Raw genomic sequence first — 23,191 nt, 5'->3', positions numbered from 1 at the left:
GAGGAAGTAAGTCTAACTGTCTGATCGCCTGCATCTGGGGCCCATTTTCAACTTTGCAATTGACTTTCATCCTTCAGATTGACCAGGTTGGCTCCAGCACCATCAGCACCCTTAGGGGTGTGGATGACATGATCACCCTCCCAGTTGTTCGTGAATTCCCCCGCAGAGCTCAGAGACCTTTCAGAGCATGTTGGAAAGCATGTTTCAAAGTCTGCTCTCCCACCGGCCTTCACAAACTCTAGGCAAAATCAGTGCAACAATCGTTTATGTCACCAATGAAATAACTGGGGATAGGAGGCAGGAAATTGCTTGAAGGCTACACAGAAAGTCACAGCAAGACCATCGGTGAGAATTCAAGTGTCCTATCTTGTCCTGTTCCAAGTCTTACATGCTTCTAGTAACCAAACTGGAGCAGGACTGAAGGGAGAAGAAGATTGGTGGTGGTTGTTCAGTCCCTCAGTCGTGTCTGACTCTTTGTGACCCCACAGACTGCAGCACGCCAGGCTTCCCTGTCCTTCACTATCTTCTGGAATTTGCTCAAACTCATGTCCATTGAGTCCATGATGCCATTTAACCATCTCATCCTCTTCTGCCCCCTTCTCCTCCTGCCCTCCATCTTTCCCAGCAACACGGTCTTTTCCAATAAGTTGGCTCTTCACATCAGGTGGCCAAGGTATTGGAGCATCAGCATCAGTCCTGCCAGTGAATATTCAGGGCTGATTTCCTATAGGATGGACTGGTTTGACTTCCTTTCTGTCCAATTGGTAATGGCACCAAATTACATATGAGATTAGCCCCCTGGTTGTATTCTTTCCTGGAGAATCCCAGGGATGAGGGAGCCTGATGGGCTGCCATCTATGGGGTCGCACAGAGTCAGACATGACTGAAGCGACTTAGCAGCAGCAGCAGCCACATGCTTCTAACATCCAAAGCCCAGACAAATTTGTATACAAATTTTTCTAGACTCAGGCCTCAGCTCTCTTTTTCTACAGTACAACTAAAGCTATTCAGTCTCATTGGAAATCTGAGTAAAAGGCAAAGAGGGACTCCTGGGAAAGAGCAGAGGAAAAAAGAAAGTCAATTTCCAGGGGCCCTATCTGTAAGGTTAGGGCTCAGGCTCATGGCCAATGCTCAAGCCACTGATCCCGAAGAAATTAGAGACAGAAGGCATCTGATAGCCTGAGAAACCTGAGAAGAGTCAGGAACAAGGGCAATACGAAGGCCACAGCATCTCTCTTCAGCTCCAGGAGTCCTTATGGGAACCACATGCCTACCTCTGAACGTGTGCTGTTGGACTGAGATCTCCTCAATGGAAGGGCCCAGGCCTCTTTTCCCAGGGACCACACTACTCTCCCCTTCCCATCATGACACCCACCAGGCCCTCAGTTGGTGACTCAGAGATGAAACGAGCCATCAGAAATGGGGGAAGGCAGTCCTGCTTGAAGGCAGAAGGAGAGTCAGCATGACCCTTCAACTGTGCAAAAACCACACGTCAGAACAGATACATTAGCAACAGAGGCCTGACAGAGCGGGTACTTCTCAAGCTAAAATAAGCATTTAAAATAAATTTTCCATTATCTGAGAGACAAATTTTTTTTGCAGGTGGCCCCAGGGAATGCAGTGGGAGTGAGGGGTGAATATGGGTGTGGGGAGAAGCAGTGAGGCAGTAAGCCTCGCAGGTGATGTGACGCGAAAGAACCCACAGGCTCAGAAGAGGAAGAGAAGTCTAGACCAGCCCTAATGAAAATTAAGAAAATGAAATGTGTTTAGATGAACTTCCAGACTTAACACTCTGTAAAATACAGACTTTTGGAGTTAGGTCTGTAAGGAGCTTCCACATTAACCCCACAAATCTTTCCATTCTCATGCCCCCAACTTCTCCTTAACTGCCCTTACCACTGAGTTGTACCTAGATGGAGACCCTCATCTATACACACCATTGCCATCAGCTCCCACAGGATCCCACTCTCAGTATGGAAAGTAAGAAGGCCCCTGCAGACGTGGGATGAAGCGATCACATTCTTTACGCTGAAATTTCTACTAAGCCTCTGGAAAATTTCAATCACATGAAGTCTGATCCATGAAATACTTAGAACAGGTGTGAATCACTGGGAAAAGAGGAACACTGGGCCTGTTACGTGCTTATGGAGGCTGATCTCAGTTTACTGAGTTAGTCCCACCATGAAGATCACCCCAGAATTTTCACAGATCAGTGGGGCAATTCTCCGTCCTCATTCCATCCCAATACTAATGAGACCTTTGATGTAATTTTCAACTGCTCCTGGCTTGTCACAAGCAGATGATGTTTCTTTTTTCTTTTTTTTTAATTGAGTAGATTAAAAAAATTAGAAAAGATAAATGACGGTATAAAGAATAATGATGCAATGAAGACTTTTGTACCTGGTTCAGTGGAGGAAATAGAATATTACCACTATCCTTGAAGCACTGTGTGGGTTCCTTCCGATTTCATTATCTTCTTTCCTGGTGACAATCAACCACAATCCTGATCTTGTATTTATCACTTCCTTTATTTTATTTTTTGTTTTTAAAATTTTATTATTTATACAAAAGTATAGTTGGTTTACAATGTTGTGTTCAGTCTCTGGTGCACAGCAAAGTGTCGCCCCTTTATTTTATAGTTGTAATCATTTCGCACTTGGAACTTTTATTAAATTGATTAATATTGTATGCATTGTTTTGAGATTTACTTTCTTCTCTTCTTTTTTTTTTTTTGTGAATTCTTTATTAGCCTTGTGCTGGGCTTGGACAAAAAGTTCTTAATACCTTTTCTAGAACCCTTCAGGTCAGGTGTATGTGTGTGTGTTTCGTGTTTAAAAACTCTTTTGCACAGTGGTTTTAGGCTCGCAGCAAAGGGTAAGGTGCAGGGATTCCGCATACCCCTCCCGCCCCCGTGCACGCGCGGCCTCTCTCGCTGCTGCCGTCCCCTGCTGGTCCGTTTGTTAAAACTGACAAGCCTGATGCACCATAATCACCCCAAATCCCAGGTTTGTCTTAGACTGCATTCTTGGTGCTGTGCATTCTACAGCTTTAGACAAATGTATCCATCAATATAGTAACATACAGGTATTTTCGCTGCCCTACAAATCCTCGCTGCTCTGCCTATTCATCAGTCCACTTCTGCAACACCTGATGACCGCTAATATTTTTACTGTTTCCATCGTTTGACCTCTTCCGGAATGTCATGTAGTTGAAATCATGCACTGCGTGGCTCTTCCAGACTGGCTTCTTTCACTTAGCAGTGTCTTTTAAGATTCCTCCATGCCTTTTCATGACTCGATAGTAGATTTCTTTTTAGCCCTAAATAGGATTCCATTGTCTAGATATACCAGTTTATTTACCATTCACCTACTGAAGGATACCTTAGTGTTTCCAAGGATTGGCAGTTATCAATAAAGCTGCTATAAACATCCATGTACTAATGATATGGAACATCTTTTCGTGTATTTACTAACTGTATATGTTCTTTAATGAAGTTTGTTGTTTTGTTTTTTTTTTTGTAGAAGTCAAAGTGTAAATTAGGTAACAGGGACAAATCTAAACCAGGCTCCAGAGCCAAGAGTGTGACTTCCACTGCCCACCTGTTTGGGTTTCTGAGTTTATGATTTACATTTAATGTGCTTGCTGCCTTGCCAATCTGACTGGTTTTCTTCTGCTTTCAGTCGCATTTAGTTAAAATGAGGTGCAGGCAGGCAGTCTTATGTTCTGGGGTTGCTGGAGCAACAGAGGGAGCAACTCCTGCCCAGCAGAGGGTTCCCTGGGCTGCTGGCAGGCAGACTCTCCAACCCAGCTCCGTCCTGGAGGGGAAAACAGCAGGGCCAACGTCTCTGTGGAGCAACAGGGCCCTGAACAAGCTGGTGGTGTCACCTTTTAAATGTGGCACAGGCCAAGGACCCTCTTTGCCCCAGGCAGTCAGAGGCTGGGCAGGCCCTTGGGGTCAGAGGTCTCGGACTGACCCGAGGCTGAGGCAAGAACGCAGTAGCCTCCATCCTGATAGCATTTCTGTTGCCCTTTTCTCCGTCCTCTGCCCCCACCGCTCAGAACGGAAGCAAAGACCCTTGTGTCGCACATGAAGAAATACTTTTTGAGAATCCAGGCGCTGAATATGATGTCAGAGTCTGTGATAACAGTATACCTCATCCCCCTGGGGCCCTAATGAAGTATTAATTCAAATGTTTTGCTCCTATTTTAAAGTTAGGTTGTTTATTTTCTTATTATTGAGTGGTAAAACTTTCGGCTTTTAAAAATTCTAGCTATATGTCCCTTACAGGGTGATATGTTTTAGAAATGCTATCTCCCAATCTGACTCATCATTTTATTTTCTTATCATTGTCTCTTTTTGAGGGGTATCGTCCAAATGAATTTGCATGTACGTATTTGTCGGGTTTTTGTCTGTCTGTGTGTGAGGTCTGGTGCTTCTTTTCTTTTCTTATTTTTATTACTGAAGTATAATTGACCTAGAGACTGTGGTAGCTCCAGGTGCGCCACAGTGGTTCAGTATTTCTACACACCACAAAATGATCACCACTCATTGCCTTTTTTTTTCTCATTGTCTTTTGAAAAGCAAACACTTAAAATTTTTATGAAGTCCAATTTACCAGTTTATTCTGAGTTTTTTTTCTTTTATATATTGCTTTTTAATCCCACTTAATAAATCTCTGCCAAATCTAAGGTCATTAAGATTTTTTGTTGTTTTCTTCGCGAAGCTTTATAGGCTTAGATCTTACATTTAGATATAAGATCCATTTTTAAATGTTTTTAAAAATTTTATTGGATTATAGTTGATTTACAATGTGGTGTTGGTTTCAGGTGTATAGCAAAATGACTCAGTTGTACATATGCATATATCTGTTCTTTTTCACATTCTTTTCTCACACAGGTTATCACAGAATATTGAGTTTCCTGTGCTATACAGTAGGTCTTTGTTGGTTATCTCTCTTATATATGCATTCTCGCTAAGTCACTTCAGTCACGTGTAACTTTGCGACCCTGTGGACCATAGCCCACCAGTCTCCTCTGTCCATGGGATTCTCCAGGCAAGAATACTGGAGTGGGTTGTCATACCCTCCTCCAGGGGACCTTCCCCACCCAGGGATCAAACCCACATCTCCTGTGTCTCCTGCATTGGCAGGAGGGTTCTTTACCACTAGCACCTCCTGGGAAGCCCAGCTTATAGATAGTAGTTTGTGTATGTTAATCCCATGCTCCTGATTTATTCCTCCCTACCCCTACATTCTCTTTTGGTAACCATAAGTTTGCTTTTAGGATCCATTTTAAGTACATTTTATATACAGTGTGAGTTAAGGACAAAGGTTTAATTTTCACATTGGTTATCAATTGTTCCAGCACCATTTGTTGAAAAGATTATACTTTCCTCATTGAACTGCTTTGGCATCTTTATCAAAAATAAATCAGCCATATGTTTATGATGATATGTCTGCACTCTCTTTAACTTTGTTCTCCGTTTTCAAAATTTCAAAAGCTCTTCCACATAGATTTTGCATTTCCATGCAAATATTGCTACACTTCCGTATAAATTTAGAAACAGCATGTCAACGTTTTTTCAAAAAAGCCTGCTGGGACTTTGATTCCATAGATCAGTTTGGAGAGAATTGACATCTTAACAATTCCACGTCTTTGATCTATGAACACATGCGCTCTCTGTTTAAGTCTTCTTGAGTTTCCCTTAGCAGTTCTCAGTATATGTGTCTTGCACATCTTTTGTCAAATGTATACCTAAATATGTCATATTCTTCATGCTATTGTAAGTGACACTTTAAAAAATAAAGTTCTGATGGTTCAGTTAGTATATAGAAATACGGACAGTTTTGTACATTGAATTTGTAAACTTGTTAAAGTCACTCATTAGCTATAGGAGTTTTGAAATATAGATTCCCCGGGATTTTTTTTATACAAACCATCCAGTCATTTTCAAATACAAAAAATTTTATTTCTTCATTTTCATCTGTACATTTAAATTGTTTCCTTTATCACCTTATTTCACTAGCTAGGACTTCCAGCACTATGCTAAAAGAGCGGTACGAGCAGACTCTTCAGCTTGCTTCTGGCCTTGGGGAGAAAGCATGCAGGCTTTCTCTATTAATGCTGTTGAACGTGGGTTCTTTACATTGCCCTTCATCAGGGTGAGAGAGTTTTCTTCTGCTCCTTCTTGTCCGTGCTTCACCATTCAGTCGTGAAGGACTGTAGCCTTCCAGGCTCCTCTGTCCATGGGAATATCCCAGCAAGAATACTGGAGTGGGTTACCATTTCCTCCTCCAGGGGATCCTCCCTCACCCAGGGATCAAACCCACATTTCCCGCAGCTACTGCATTGACAGGCAAATTCTTTACCATTGAGCCACCTGGGAAGCCCACCTGTTCCCACTTACTATTTTTTTAAAAATAATTAATGGGTGTTGATTCTGTCAAGTGGTTTTTCTGCCTCTACTGAGATAATCATATTTTTGGCCCTATTAATACAGTGAATTACATTAACTGGTTTTCAAATATAAATTCAATCTTGCATTAGTCGAGATGTCTGTCTATAGCTACACTGTGGCTATTGAGTGCTCGTGTGACTTTGCAAACCTATAGAACACATAGTGAGGCCATCTATCTTATTCCTAAGACTTGAAAATGTATTGCAGTACACAAGTTATTCCTCACTTCTTGACTGGCTTGTTTTTATATTTCTTCAAAGAGAGAGAAGGAACAAAGGAAGGGGGGCGAGATGAGAAAGACAGGGAGGGAGGAAGGAAAAAAAGAGAGACTACACTCAGGTCCAGTTTCATATTGCTCAAGTAGAAGCTAGAAGTCTCCAGGCGTGCCAGATATGAACTGACACGTCTGTCTTTGGATGCCTGTTACACCTACAGCTCGGGTTTTAGAGCACAGATTCAGAGAGCATTTACAAAGATGCTCTGAGCTCTCCAATGCACGAGACCAATGACCCTATTGTTTCTCTTCCAGGGGACAGTTCCCCATTTCCAAACAAAGCCAATTCCTTACCTCTGGGAGACTAGAAGTATGAGGAAACACACTCTGCTGCCAGGTGGACCTCATTTTCATAGAGAAAACTCACATATTCTGGGAAGATAGCGCTCAGAGCTATTCCTTTAACTTGATTGCTGGCAGCAAATGAAAGAATTAATATTTCATAGAGGATAGTGCCCTGGGCCCTTTCTTGAGAGATTGAATCTGCCTGAAGTTCTTGGACCACAGAGGATTAAACAATATATTTGTGTATATTTTTTCTTACTCTCTTTGTGTTGGCTTTGCAGCTTAGTTCAGCAAAACAGTTATTCTGAGCTGCAAGAAGTACAACACAGAGACAAGCAGGCTCTTGCTCAGGCCCAGAATGATGGTCTATCTCCCTTTCCTTTGTTGCTGTGTTTGGGTCTGTCAGCACAGAGAACAGCCTTCAGCTTTCAGCCCCACATGGGTTTTTTAATGTCATTTATTAATCAATTGAAATAAATCTCTCAGTGTCTTTGTTGAAGGAGACTATCTAGCAGACCACAGGCTTCTTTCCCCCAAACACACGCCTGAGAAAGCGAAAGTGGCAGGAACCGCTTCTTATTTGACAGAGCAGTTTTACAGGTATTTACTCTGTACAGGAATACAGAGGTGTCAATTACATTATTGCTCAAGTAACACATTATGCGGAGAAGGCGATGGCACCCCACTCCAGTACTCTTGCCTGGAAAATCCCATGGATGGAGGAGCCTGGTAGGCTATAGTCCATGGGGTCGCTAAGAGTTGGACACGACTGAGCGACTTCATTTTTACTTTTCACTTTCTTGCATTGGAGAAGGAAATGGCAACCCACTCCAGTGTTCTTGCCTGGAGAATCCCAGGGACGGGGATGTCTGGTGGGCTGCCGTCTATGGGGTCGCACAGAGTCGGACACGACTGAAGCGACTTAGCAGCAGCAGCAGCAACACATTATGAAATAAGATAACCAAATCGAATTATGAATTTTAGATCTTTTGATATTCTCATCAAAGTCTTCAATTTAACAACAAATCAGACTAGGTTCTTTGAGCCAGCTTCATCATGCAGAAGGATAATGCCCCTTGTGTTCATGCAGGAGAGAGGGGACATCTCTTTCATCTCTTTCTGAGACTTATGAAAGTGCATTTTTCAGATTAGAACGTGCCATTTTATTGTTATCATTGTGAGCAAAAAGAAGGCCTATAAAATTCTATTTTGCTGGTAGAAATGATGTAGAAATGAACAGGGCTTTATTACTTCATAATAGTAACATAAGGTGCACAGAACATTGTGCTTTCAAATGTTATTTATAATGATACATGCTACTTATAGAAAGTGTAGAAAACACAGAAAAAGGAAATAAATGAAAAAAAATCACACACATAGAGACTTTTCCTATGGAGGTTCTGGTCAGGTGTTTTTCCCTCCAACATTTCAGGAGGAAACTACAGACTGTGATTAACTCTATGTTTCAATAGAAAGTATAAGTTTAAATATGTATATTAAAAATATAAAGTTTCAGACATCTTCTGAGAATATGGGTAAAAGGTACTTGTCCCTATTTCTCCTGTTGCATACAACTAAAAATCCTGGACATTGTATATAAAACAAAAATAAAATCCTTAAAAACTGGAGAGAAAAAAGTAGACCAATTAGAGATCTTAGGCTCTGAGGGATGACACAATGGTGTGTTCCCTGGATTTTCTTTTGGTGTTATATATCTCAAATTTTGAGTGAAAAACCAGTGACCCAGAAATATCGATAGCACAGCCCAAAACGAAGCCCTGACAGAACTATGTTCTCTCTAGCCAAAGGACTAGAAAGGACCAGCTTAGCATGACCCAAAACAGTCAGATAATAAATGTTCCACTCCAGCAACATCACAGGAAAAACCTCACACTACCCACAAAAGCATCAGATAAAGTAAACTTCAGAGCTAAGAAAGTTACCAGAGACAGAGAGGGATATGATATAATGACAAAAGGATCAATCCACCAAAAAGACCCTACATTAATATACAGCAAGCAACAGAGCTGCAAAAGGTGAAGCAACAATGAGAGACCAGGAGAACTTGATAAACCCACAATTACAGTTGAAGGCTTCAACACCTCTCAACAACTGATAAATCAACCAGACAGAAAATCAACATGGATATGGAAGGGCTCAATGACACATTAACCAGCAGGATCTATGGAATGAAGCAGGGCAAAGACTAATAGAGTTTTGCCAAGAATATGCACTGGTCATAGCAAACACCCTCTTCCAACAACACAAGAGAAGACTCTACACATGGACATCACCAGATAGTCAACACCGAAATCAGATTGATTATATTCTTTGCAGCCAAAGATGGAGAAGCTCTATACAGTCAGCAAAAACAAGACCAGGAGCTGACTGTGGCTCAGATCATAAACTCCTTATTGCCAAATTCAGACTGAAATTTAAGAAAGTAGGGAAAACCACTAGACCATTCAGGTATGACCTAAATCAAATCCCTTATGATTATACAGTGGAAGTGAGAAATAGATTTAAGGGCCTAGATCTGGTAGATTGAGTGCCTGATGAACTATGGAATGAGGTTCGTGACATTGTACAGGAGACAGGGATCAAGACCATCCCCATGGAAAAGAAATGCGAAAAAGCAAAATTGCTGTCTGGGGAGGCCTTACAAATAGCTGTGAAAAGAAGAGAAGCAAAAAAGCAAAGCAGAAAAGGAAAGATATAAGCATCTGAATGCAGAGTTCCAAAGAATAGCAAGAAGAGATAAGAAAGCCTTCTTCAGCGATCAATGCAAAGAAATAGAGGAAAACAACAGAATGGGAAAGAGTAGAGACCTCTTTAAGAAAATTAGAGATACCAAGAGGACATTTCATGCAAAGATGGGCTCGATAAAGGACAGAAATGGTATGGACCTAACAGAAGCAGAAGATATTAAGAAGAGGTGGCAAGAATACACAGAAGAACTGTACAAAAAAGATCTTCATGACCCAGACAATCACGATGGTGTGATCACTGACCTAGAGCCAGACATCCTGGAATGTGAAGTCAAGTGGGCCTTAGAAAGCATCACTACGAACAAAGCTAGTGGAGGTGATGGAATTCCAGTTGAGCTATTTCAAATCCTGAAAGATGATGCTTTGAAAGTGCTGCACTCAATATGCCAGCAAATTTGGAAAACTCAGCAGTGGCCACAAGACTGGAAAAGGTCAGTTTTCATTCCAATCCCAAAGAAAGGCAATGCCAAAGAATGCTCAAACTACTGCACAATTGCACTCATCTCACATGCTAGTAAAGTAATGCTCAAAATTTTCCAAGCCAGGCTTCAGCAATAGGTGAACCGTGAACTTCCTGATGCTCAAGCTGGTTTTAGAAAAGGCAGAGGAACCAGAGACCAAATTGCCAATATCTGCTGGATCATGGAAAAAGCAAGAGAGTTCCAGAAAAGCATCTATTTCTGCTTTATTGACTATGCCAAAGCCTTTGACTGTGTGGATCACAATAAACTGTGGAAAATTCTGAAAGAGATGGGAATCCCAGACTACCTGACCTGCCTCTTGAGAAATTTGTATGCAGGTCAGGAAGCAACAGTTAGAACTGGACATGGAACAACAGACTGGTTCCAAATAGGAAAAGGAGTACGTCAAGGCTGTATATTGTCACCCTGCTTATTTAACTTCTATGCAGATTACATCATGAGAAACGCTGGACTGGAAGAAACACAAGCTGGAATCAAGATTGCCGGGAGAAATATCAATAACCTCAGATATGCAGATGACACCACCCTTATGGCAGAAAATGAAGAGGAACTCAAAAGCCTCTTGATGAAAGTGAAAGAGGAGAGTGAAAAAGTTGGCTTAAAGCTCAACATTCAGAAAACAAAGATCATGGCATCCGGTCCCATCACTTCATGGGAAATAGATGGGGAAACAGTGGAAACAGTGTCAGACTTTATTTTTGGGGGCTCCAAAATCACTGCAGATGGTGACTGCAGCCATGAAATTAAAAGACGCTTACTCCTTGGAAGGAAAGTTATGACCAACTTAGATAGCATATTGAAAAACAGAGACATTACTTTGCCAACAAACGTCCGTCTAGTCAAGGCTATAGTTTTTCCTGTGGTCATGTATGGATGTGAGAGTTGGACTGTGAAGAAGGCTGAGCGCCGAAGAATTGATGCTTTTGAACTGTGGTGTTGGAGAAGACTCTTGAGAGTCCCTTGGACTGCAAGGAGATCCAACCAGTCCATTCTGAAGGAGATCAGCCCTGGGATTTCTTTGGAAGGAATGATGCTAAAGCTAAAACTCCAGTACTTTGGCCACCTCATGCGAAGAGTTGACTCATTGGAAAAGACTCTGCTGCTGGGAGGGATTGGGGGCAGGAGGAGAAGGGGACGACAGAGGATGAGATGGCTGGATGGCATCACTGACTTGATGGATGTGAGTCTCAGTGAACTCCGGGAGTTGGTGATGCCAGGGAGGCCTGGCATGCTGCGATTCATGGGGTCACAAAGAGTCGGACACGACTGAGCGACTGACCTGAATTGAACTTAATCAGTATTTATAGAACACACCACTCAGTAACAATGGAACACACATTTCTTTTCAACTCTCCATTGAATATACACCAAACTGGACCATAACATGAGCAAAAACAAAACAAAAAGAAATAAACAAAAACTCAACAAACCTGAAAGAATTGAAATCATAAAGAGTATGTTTTCCAGACACAATGAAATAAAACAAAAAGAAAACAGAAAAAAAGTCTCTAAACACTTGGAAAGTAAAAAAGATATTTCCAAACAATACATGGGCCAAAGAGGAAACCTTAAGAGAAATTAAAAATACATTGAAATGAATGAAAATAAAAATGCAACATATCAAAATTTATGGGACACAGTTAAAATACTACTGAGAAAGAAATTCACCACTGGATTAAAAAAATGAAAAAAATCTCAAATCAGTCATCTAAACTCCTACTTCAGGAACCTAGAGAAAGAAGAGCAAAATAAATCCAAAGCAAGCAGAAGAAATTAAATAATAATAAGAGCAGAAAACAATGAAAACAGAGAAAATCAGTGAAACAAAAAAATAGTGAAAATTGATCTTTATTGAGAATATTAAAAAAAAATTGACAAACCTCTAGCAAGACTGATCAAAAAGGAAGACACAAATCACCAATATCTGAGTGAAACAAGAGCTATCACTACAGAACTTGCATAAATCAGAAGGAAAATTTTTAAGTACTACAAACAATTTTATACACACAAATTTGACAACTTAGATAAAATGAAACAATTCCTTGAAAAGTACAAACTATCACAATTCACTTAAAATAGATACCTGAATAACCCTATAATTCTAAAGGAAATTGCATTCATAATTTTATTTATTTATTTATTTTTAAATATATGTATTTATTTTTGGATTCAGCGGGTCTTAGTTGTGGCATGGCATTGGGGCTCTAGTTGCAGCTCATAGGCTCAGATGCCTTGAAGCATGTGGGATCTTAGTTCCCTGACCAGGGATTGAACCTGCATCCCCGGCATTGAAGGGCAGATTCTCAACCACTGGACCACCAGGGAAGTCCCTGCATTCATAATTTTAAACCTCCCCCCAAAGAAATCTCCAGGCCTGTATGATTTCACTGGAGAATTCTGCTGAACATTTAAAGAAGAATTAACACCAATTTTTTACAACCCCTTCCAGAATACGGACAGTGAGGGGACACATGCCAGTTCATTTTAGAAAGTTAGTATCACCCTAACATCATGCTTAACAGTTCAAACTCCATGATTTCCCACTAAGAGAGGAAACAAGGCAAAGATGTCTGCTCTCACCCCTCTTAACATAATGCTAAAAGTTCTAGCCAGTTTAATAAAGAAAATAAAATTAAAAGGCTTTCAGGTTGGGATGAGAGAAATAAAAATATCCCTATTTGTACATGGTATGATCACCTATTTAGAAAATCTGAAGAATTCATAAAAAATTCCTGGAAGCTACTAAATGAATATCCAGCAAGTTTGCAGAACACAGGTAAAGAGTAAAAAAATTATTCTTTCTATATATTTAGCAATGAACATGTGGAGCCTGGAATTAAAAATGCAACTTCATTTGTAATCACTGAAAAGAAATAACAGGTGCAAATCTAACAAAATATGTTCAGGACTTATATGATGAAAACTATATAATACTAGTGAAACTATTTTAATATAAATAAATGGGGAGATACACCATGTTTTAAGGATTAGAAAATTTAACATCTTTAAAAAGCCATTTCTCCTCAAACTATTATATTGGTTTAACACAATTCCTCTCAAAATCCTAGCAAGGAATTTTTGTAGGTATAGACAGTCCATATTATTCTAAAATGTACATGGACAGACAAAGAACAATAATAGATTCATGTTGAGGTTTGACAGAAAAGAGCAAAGTTCTGTAAAGCAATTCAGTTCAGTTAGTTCAGTTCAGGTGCTCAGTCGTGTCCGACTCTTTGCGACCCCATGAACCGCAGCACGCCAGGCCTCCCTGTCCATCACCAGCTCCCGGATTTCACCCAAACCCATGTCCATTGAGTCGGTGATGCCATCCAACCATCTCATCTTCTGTCATCCCCTTCTCCTCCTGCCTTCAATCTTTCCCAAAAGATAAATAAATACAAAAAAACATAATGTTGAAAAAGAATAAAGTGAGAAAAATAAATCTACAGTAAGACTTGATTGGCAGAGGAGTACACACAAAGACTAATGGAATAGAACAGAAAATCAGCCATCAGATCAGATCAGGCGCTCAGTCGTGTCCCACTCTTTGCGACCCCATGAATCGCAGCACGCCAGGCCTCCCTGTCCATCACCAACTCCCGGAGTTCACTCAGACTCACGTCCATCGAGTCGGTGATGCCATCCAGCCATCTCATCCTCTGCCGTCCCCCTCTCCTCCTGCCCCCAATCCCTCCCAGCATCAGAGTCTTTTCCAATGAGTCAACTCTTCGCATGAGGTGGCCAAAGTACTGGAGTTTCAGCTTTCGCATCATTCCTTCCAAAGAAATCCCAGGGCTGATCTCCTTCAGAATGGCACAAATATGCCCAACAGATTTCGACAAAGGTGCAAAAGTAATTCAATGGTGAAAGACTTTTTTAATAGATAGTTGGTAATTCATAGCAAAAAAAAAAAAAAAAACAACCCTCAATTTAAGCCTCATACCTCAAAAAAAAATGAACTCAAAATGGATGATGGACTTCAAAACGTGAAAAAATAAAACTTTTACAAAAATACAGAAGAAATGTCTTTTGGGCCTACTGCTAAGCAAAGAATTCTTAGACTTGATACCAAAGGTGTGCTTTATTAAAAGACAGAGATTTTCATTGGATATGTGAAAATCATAAATTGAAGGGTTTAACTTATTTGACTAATAGTTGTCTTACATAATTTTATTGATATAAATACTTGTATAATTTAAATAATCTGATGAAATTATGCTTTTTCAGCAAATGAAAAAGAAATTAAAGAATATTTAATCACAGTAGCCACCGGAAAACAGTAAACAGTAAACCAGAGACTAGTGGGGCAAATATCATAGATGATTTTAAATCTATACATATTCTTTATTTTTTTAAAAAATATGAAAATATGAAAATCTATATATATTCTTTATTTTTAAAAAATATGAAAAAATTTTAATATGAAAATATGATAATACATTTATAGGAGACTTGGAAAATGCAGAACAAGTTTTCATATAGTTCTACTGTTTATTACAATTATTTTTGAAGTACACAAATTAAGATTTTTAGTAGGAGTTTCAATATCATACTCTCAAAAATTAATAGAATGAATATATAGAAAAGTAGAAGAATATAGAAAACCTGAAAAGCTCTGTGAACCAACTCAACATAATGAAGATTTATACAATTTTCACACAAGAGTAGCATACAAATTCTATTCCATCTCCCATATAGTGTAAAATAAGGGACCTTGGAACATATCCGGAAACATGGAACAAGGTACAAAAGTTTCATACTGTAAAGGTATTCACACACAGTCTGTCTTCTTATCATTGTGGAATCATGTTAGAAATCAATATCAAAAGATATTTGAAAGGAACCCACATATTTTCAAGTGCAATATGCATGTTCTTTAGTATTTAAAAAATGGGCTTCCCAGGTGGCGCTAGTGGTAAAGAACCCTGCAGGAGGCGTAAAAGGCATGGGTTCCATCCCTGGGTGAAGAGCCCCTGAGGAGGGTACGGCAACCCACTCCAGTATTCTTGCCTGGAGAATCCCATGGACAGAGGAGCCTGGTGGGCTACTGTCCATAGGGTTGCAAAGAGTCGGACACGACTCAAGCAACTTAGCTTGCATGCACACAGTATTAAAAAATACAGAGTTACCCTGGAGAAGGAAATGGCAACCCACTCAAGTATTTGTGCCTGGGAAATCCCATGGACAAAGGAGGCTGGTGAGCTACAGTCCACGGCATCCCAAAAGAGTAGGACACGACTTAGCGACTAACACAAACAATGTAAAATACTTTTTTTTTAATGTGTGATGATTTTTTAAAATTTAATTTTTTTAACTGGAGGAAAATTGCTTTACTGTGTTAAAATATTTTTAAACAGCTAATTTTCTCCTTCAGAATTCTAAATCACTTCTTCTGACTTCCCTTTTGTGTTTGTTAAGAAGCAACTTTAACCTGTTCGCTGGTAATGATAAGGTTGATGCTTCCTGTGTTTCTGATAGATGCTCTCATTAACATCACTCATACATAACCTTAAACAACAAGCACAAAACATCACTCAAAAGACAAAATGGAGATTGAAAAAATGAAAAATATGAGATTTATAAAATACATACATACAAAACCTGTTAGCCAGCCCCAAGTGATGATACCAATTACCCAATGCAAATTATATACATTCAAGCTTTATTTTTTAGAGTAGCCTTGTAAAAAAGTTGTTATTGCTCTTTTATGAAAATCTTGTTCTTTACTTCTATGTGTGCTACTTTTTTATGTCATAGCTTACTGGTTTTACGTACGTAGGTTTAAAACATTTTATATTGAATGTTTGTTGAGCTCTTATAGAGGTTCTTAAATTGATGGGTCAAATTAAAATATACAGTTTATTATAATCACCATGTTACAAAAATAAGAGAGATTTATTTTATTATTTAACTTATCCATAAATTATTCCCCAAAGGGTTTTCTAAGTGTTTTTTGAGGAGGGGGATGAGGATTGATAAGGTTGTTCAGTTGATAAAATAATAAACTTATTATTGCAGGTATAAAAAAATACAAACTTAGAAATAAGAAAGAGAATATTCTTCATGGCTAAGAATCATTACAAATATAAAGGAGATTTCAATGTACAAAATAAAAAGCAAACAAAAGAAAACACTTGATCAAACAATCAAAAGCTAACTCTGTGAAAAGATCAATGAACTAGAACTTGGACAAGTCTGATTAAGATAAACAGAGGTACAAAGGTCTCTTTTTAGTATTCAACCATTTAATAGCAGTATTTTGTTTAGTATCTCTGATGTAACGTGGGGATGACCACAACATATGTGGGGATGCCCACAAATCTTGGTCACGTTGTTATAAAGAATCGAGTTACAGGGAACTGATCTTATTTCCATAATGAGACGAATGCTATTGAGAAGCAAAACAATTTTCCTGAAAGTTCCTGGAAGAGTTCAAGAATTGGGAGAACTAGGTACTACACAAGATGTGGGATGGAACCCATGCCTTTTACGCCTCCTGCAGGGTTCTTTACCACTAGCGCCACCTGGGAAGCCCATTTTTTAAATACCAAAGAACATGCATATTGCACTTGAAAATATGTGGGTTCCTTTCAAATATCTTTTGATACTGCTTTCTAACATGATTCCACAATGATAAGAAGACGGACTGTGTGTGAATACCTTTACAGTATGAAACTTCTGTGCCTTGTTCCATCTTCCTGGATATGTTCCAAGGTCCCTTAGTTTATACTATACGGGAGATGGAATAGAATTTGTATGCTACTCTTGTGTGAAAATTGTATAAATCTTCATTATGTTGAGTTGGTTCACAGAGCTTTTCAGGTTTTCTGTATTCTTCTACTTTTCTATATATTCATTCTATTAATTTTTGAGAGTTTGATATTGAAACTGCTACTGAAAATATTAATTTGTCTACTTAAAACATAATTGTAATGAACAGTGGAATTATATGCAACCTTGTTCTGCATTTTCTAAGTCTCCTATAAATGTATTATCATATTTTCATAATTAAAAAGTAAAGAATATGTATAGATTTAAAATCATCTATGATATTTGCCCCACTAGTCTCTGGTTTACTGTTTACTGTTTTCCGGTGGCTACTGTGATTAAATATTCTTTAATTTCTTTTTCATTTGCTGAAAAAGCATAATTTCATCAGATTATTTAAATTATACAAATATTTATATCAATAAAATTATGTAGGACAACTATTAGTCAAATAAGTTAAATCCTTCAATTTATGAAGCTTACTAGCTTTTCCCAATTTTTCAAAAAGTTTCTGAGGCAACTTAATGCTATTTCTTACACAGGCAAATGCTCCAAATAATTTTTCTCTTTCTTTTGTTTTTTTTCCTTTAACAAGAAGTCCTTCCTGGAAATCGCTGTTCTTCAACACTAGTCTGGATTGTTTGCACGGCTCCCTGCATGGCTGTTGTGTTAAGGCCTCCTTCCCCTGAATTTTCTGTATTCCCATTTCTTGATTGACTTGACTGGAGCAAGTTTGCCAGGGCGTCTGAGAAAGGGTGTGCAGGTGGAATAGCAGATGCCCCTGGTGCTCCACCTCAAATTCACTTGGTTCACCTGAATTCACTCATACTTGCTGACTAGTTCAGTTTCTCCTGAGAATTAAACAAAGGTAAAAGGAAAACTAGTGACCTGGAAACATCTACTCCCCTTGGGTATGAGAGAGGCTCTAAGAGTCTAACTTCTCCTTTTACAGAGTTTTCCAGTTATCCCCTTATTTTCAAAATCATACCTGATCCACATCTTGTGTAGTACCTAGTTCTTATGTAGTACCTAGTTCTTATGTAGTACCTAGTTCTTGTGTAGTACCTAGTTCTTATGTAGTACCTAGTTCTTATGTAGTACCTAGTTCTTGTGTAGTACCTAGTTCTTATGTAGTACCTAGTTCTTATGTAGTACCTAGTTCTTGTGTAGTACCTAGTTCTTATGTAGTACCTAGTTCTTGTGTAGTACCTAGTTCTTATGTAATACCTAGTTCTTGTGTAGTACCTAGTTCTTGTGCAGTACCTAGTTCTTGTGCAGTACCTAGTAAGCAATAAGCACATAGAAAACTAAACACACGATGAAAATGAAGCAGTAATTATCTCTAGAGGGAAAAAAAAGATTGTTCAGGAGGAGAAATGTAATCAGAAAATACTATTTGTCTCAATAATGAACAGTAGTCATACAATGGTGATAAAATTATATTGGAGCACTGGATAAGGAGAATGAGAACTGAGTGACCATGGTATAGTAAAAATAGTCTTCTTATCCTATAGGAGGAAATCAAGTGAATAATATCTGACATTTAAAATCAAGAAATAGTTACAAATGTATTATTTGGAAATATGGAGATAAATTAACAGATGATACAGTTGAAATTGTTGAAAATGATTGCCTCTGGGGGACACGACTGAGGAGATGCAAGGGAAGGGACAAGAATCAGCTATTTGTTGTTATATGCCTTGTGTTCTGTTATATAATTCAAATTATGTCTTATTACTTTAACAGAACATTAAAATTGTATTTAAAAACAGAAGAAAGCATTGTCTTCACATATACATTTAAGACATTCACGTGAGAAAAAGTCACGCAGACCACACTGTGCAATATAAGTGGGAAATAACAACAAAAAAAGATAGTGCTCATTCCCTTTGGAAATAAAGCAAGCAAATAGCGTGAAACACTCATCTAAATAAACCTTGAGCTAAGAAGAAAATAGAACAAAAGTTATAGATTATTTAAAGACAAATAGCAATGACAAAAATACATATCAAAATCTAACGGATGTGGCTAAAATAGCAATAAGAGGCAATGTTATAGCCTTTTGTGAATTTGTTTAAAAACAAATCCTTAGAACTTTGTAAATAAATGAACAATACAGTAAGTCTAAATAAAGTAGCAGAAAGAAATAATCCATCAGAAACAAATAGCAAAGTCTTGATCATGAAATCAAAAGTCATGACAAGACAAACAAAAAACTAGACAAACATTTGGGAAGCCTGATTAAGATAAACAGATATGACAGTCAAGGTGGTTCACTCTCCAAAAATCATTCCACCTCCAAATGATTAAGCTAAAGTAAGTTATTCCCTTTTCTAGTGATTGATTTAGGAATGGGCATGTGACCCAGGCCTGACCAATAATGATGTGATGGGAAGATTGCTGGAGAAACATTTTCTCACTCTTAAGAAAGAGACACATAGAAGAGGTAGTTAGCCGTTTTCTTTGTCTAGATCTTTGGAAGTGATGCCTGGAACTGCTGTGGTCGTCATGCTGCTAGGCCAAGGGATCGCAGCACAGCACACCCAGAGTTCTGATGCACAGGAGACACCCTGTCTCTGAACTTTCTGTTGTGTAAGATAATACATTTCCCTATCCTTTAAGCCAAATTGAATCTGATTTCCTGTTATTTCCAGCTGAAGTCATCTGACAAAAGAAAGCAAGCCCAAAAGCTAGGTATGAGAGAGAGAATATAAATGCAGACACACAGCAATAGTCACTCAGTCGTGTCCAACTCCTTTGTGACACCGTGGACTGTAGCCTGCCACGCTCCTCTGTCCATGGGATTTCCAGGCAAGAATACTGGAGTGGGTTGTCATGCCCTCCTCCAGGGGATCTTCCCTCCCCAGGAATCGAACCCGGGTCCCCTGTATTGCAGGCAGATTCTTTACTGTCTGAGCCACCAGGGAAGTCTACAGATACATAGATTATTACCAAAAGATAGAAGAAGATACAGTGTATAGCTGCATATCAATAAACTGGATGGTTTCTAGGAAAGTAACATTTTTTCAAAATTGACTCCAGTGAGATAGAAAAGCCTTATTAAACCAGTAATGACAGGGGAAAAAAAAAGTTTGTCAAAGATCTAGCCTAAAAAAAGTATCAAGCCCACAGGATATGTTCAGTATCTATTTATTTTTGGTTGTGCTGGATCTTCATTGCTGTGTGTGGACTTTCTCTAGCTGTGGCGAGCAGGGGCGGTGCTCAGGCTTCCTACTGCCGCGGCTTCTCTATTGCGAAGCACAGGCTCTTGGTGAGTGCGCTTCAGCAGTCGTGGCCCATGGGCTTAGTTGCTCTGCAGTATGTGGGATTTTCCCAAACCAGGGATCAAACCAGTGTCCTTTGAATTGCAAGTCAGATTCGTATCTACTAGATCACCTGGGAAGTCTTCCTGCCCCCGCCAGGATATTATAGGAGAATTCTATCAAATCTAAATTAACTGATATAAAAGGAAGTTGAAGGATCCTAGAAACATAAAAAACAGGGCAGATTCAGGCATGTAGGAAGTTAGTCTAATCTGGGCTATTGGGATGGCCACTGGGATGAATGAACTTCACTTGTTTGCAGGCACAGTGTCACTTTGATCAAGATTTAAATTCCAGGGAAACAGCTCCTGGTTGAGCCAGCTTGGGGTGCACGTTCTCCTCTGGAACTAGGGATGAGGTCAGCCCACCTACCTGCATGGAATGAGACAGGGAATAGAGTTATTTAGTCAAAGGGAAGTCGGGCTCTGTTACTATTAACAGAATCAGGGAAAATCAATGCTGGGTAAGAAAATAGTCCATTATAATCAGATTGGAAAAGTTAAAAATACTCAGCATTGACAAAGGGGTCAGGAACTGGTTTCCCTAGTATACTTTGGGAGGATATGTAGACTGCTTTTTTAAAGATGAGAGCATCCTTTGAGCCAATGATTCTACTTCTAGGAATTTATCCTGAAGAAATACTCACATATGTAGTCAAAAACATCATTCAAGAATGTTGTTCACCACAGTATTGCATATCAGATCAGTTCAGTTCAGTCGCTCAGTCATGTCCGACTCTTTGTGACCCCATGAATCGCAGCACACCAGGCCTCCCTGTCCATCACCAACTCCCAGAGTTCACTCAGACTCACGTCCATCGAGTCAGTGACACCATCCAGCCATCTCATCCTCTGTCGTCCCCTTCTCCTCCTGCCCCCAATCCCTCCCAGCATCAGAGTTTTTTCCAATGAGTCAACTCTTCGCATGAGGTGGCCAAAGTACTGGAGTTTCAGCTTTAGTATCGTTCCTTCCAAAGAAATCCCAGGGCTGATCTCCTTCAGAATGGACTGGGTGGATCTCCTTGCAGTCCAAGGGACTCTCAAGAGTCTTCTCCAACACCACAGTTCAAAAGCATCAATTCTTCGGCACTCAGCCTTCTTCACAGTCCAACTCTCACATCCATACATGACCACAGGAAAAACCATAGCCTTGATTAAACGAACCTTTGTTGGCAAAGTAATGTCTCTGCTTTTGAATATGCTATCTAGGTTGGTCATAACTTTCCGAAAAATTGGTAATATTTAAGATATCAGTTAAATGAAATATAGCACAGCATTTGTACTATGGAATACTATACAATCCTTAAAAAGAAAATACTTCCATGGAAGAGCTCCATAATATACTATTCATCAAAATAAACTGCATAAGTATATGATCCCATTTATGGTCTTAAAAAACTGTGTGCATACTCAGTTGCTCGGTTGTGTCTGACTCAAAAAACCTAAAAATATGTATTAGGTGTGTATTAAAAAATCCAGAAATATACTCCAAAATTCAACAGTAGTTACCCACAGAAAAGGAAATAGGATTAGGGGGTGAGAACAAAATGGAACTCTCACTTTTCCTCTTTATATTTCAGTATTATTTGAGTCTTCATGCTCACAGTGAGCATGAGTTTTGGCCTATGTGTATTTGTAAACAGGCAAAAATATAACGTGATTTAATTTAAAAAACCCATATGCTTATACATATTATTATAGACAGAAACGTGGATTGAAATTTTTTAAACATTAGCATTGATTGTTTCTATTTTGTGAATTTATAGGTGATCTTAATTATCTTTTTTGCTTACCTGTATTTTAATTTTATCTTAGAAATTAGCATAGTAAACTAATTTACATATAAATAAAATAAATTGCTACTATGTAATGTATCGGAGAAGGCAATGGCACCCCACTCCAGTACTCTTGCCTGGAAAATCCCATGGATGCAGGAGCCTGGTGGGCTATAGTCCATGGGGTTGCTAAGAGTCGGACACGACTGAGCGACTTCCCTTTCACTTTTCACTTTCATACATTGGAGAAGGAAATGGCAACCCACTCCAGTGTTCTAGCCTGCAGAATCCCAGGGACAGGGGAGCCTGGTGGGCTGCCATCTATGGGGTCGCACAGAGTCAGACATGACTGAAGCGACTTAGCAGCAGCAGCATGTAATGTATGAATAGAGGGACATACATTGTTACTGTAAAAAGGGCACGAGTATGTGAACAAGAAAACCACAACAGAACTATGAACGGCTAAGACTCTTAAACGTTCTCATTCTAAAGGCACATGTTTTGCCATAAAGTAAGCCCTCAATAACCCAATAATTGCAATTACTATTCCTTATTGTACAGCAATATGTGAATATGAAACCTCATGAAAACTACTCAACAAAGGAAGCTGCTAAATTCTGAATGCAAAAATGTTGCACAACGTTCCTGTTAGAGTCCCAGGAAAATGAGGCCTCGCTAAGGACATCTCCTGAGGAAGCTGTCAGTCCTGTTTCTAACCTCCCGGAACCTTCTCTGAGAAGTTCACATCCTTCTGATAACTCTGATAGGGGAAGAGCAGAAGAGAAAGAGTCAGTAAATCTCCGTTCAGGACTCATCTGAAGTTTGGCTTCCTGAGAACTGGTGTTTATTTACCATGGGAGGAAGAGAAAGAAGACATGGAAACAAGAACACAAATTCATTGGAAGAAGAGTATATGGTTTTAAGATGAGGGATACTTGTCCTACACTCCAAACATTTTCTTGCCCCCACCTCCTGCCCATTACCACCTCCCCAAGATTCTTACCACTGAAAAGAAACCGACCCCAGATCAGTCTATATTCTAATTGGTTCAGTGATTAAA

The sequence above is a fragment of the Bos mutus genome, chromosome 3 (assembly GCF_027580195.1).
Source record: "Bos mutus isolate GX-2022 chromosome 3, NWIPB_WYAK_1.1, whole genome shotgun sequence".
Lineage (NCBI taxonomy): Eukaryota > Metazoa > Chordata > Mammalia > Artiodactyla > Bovidae > Bos > Bos mutus.
This window is presented reverse-complemented; position numbering follows the sequence as displayed.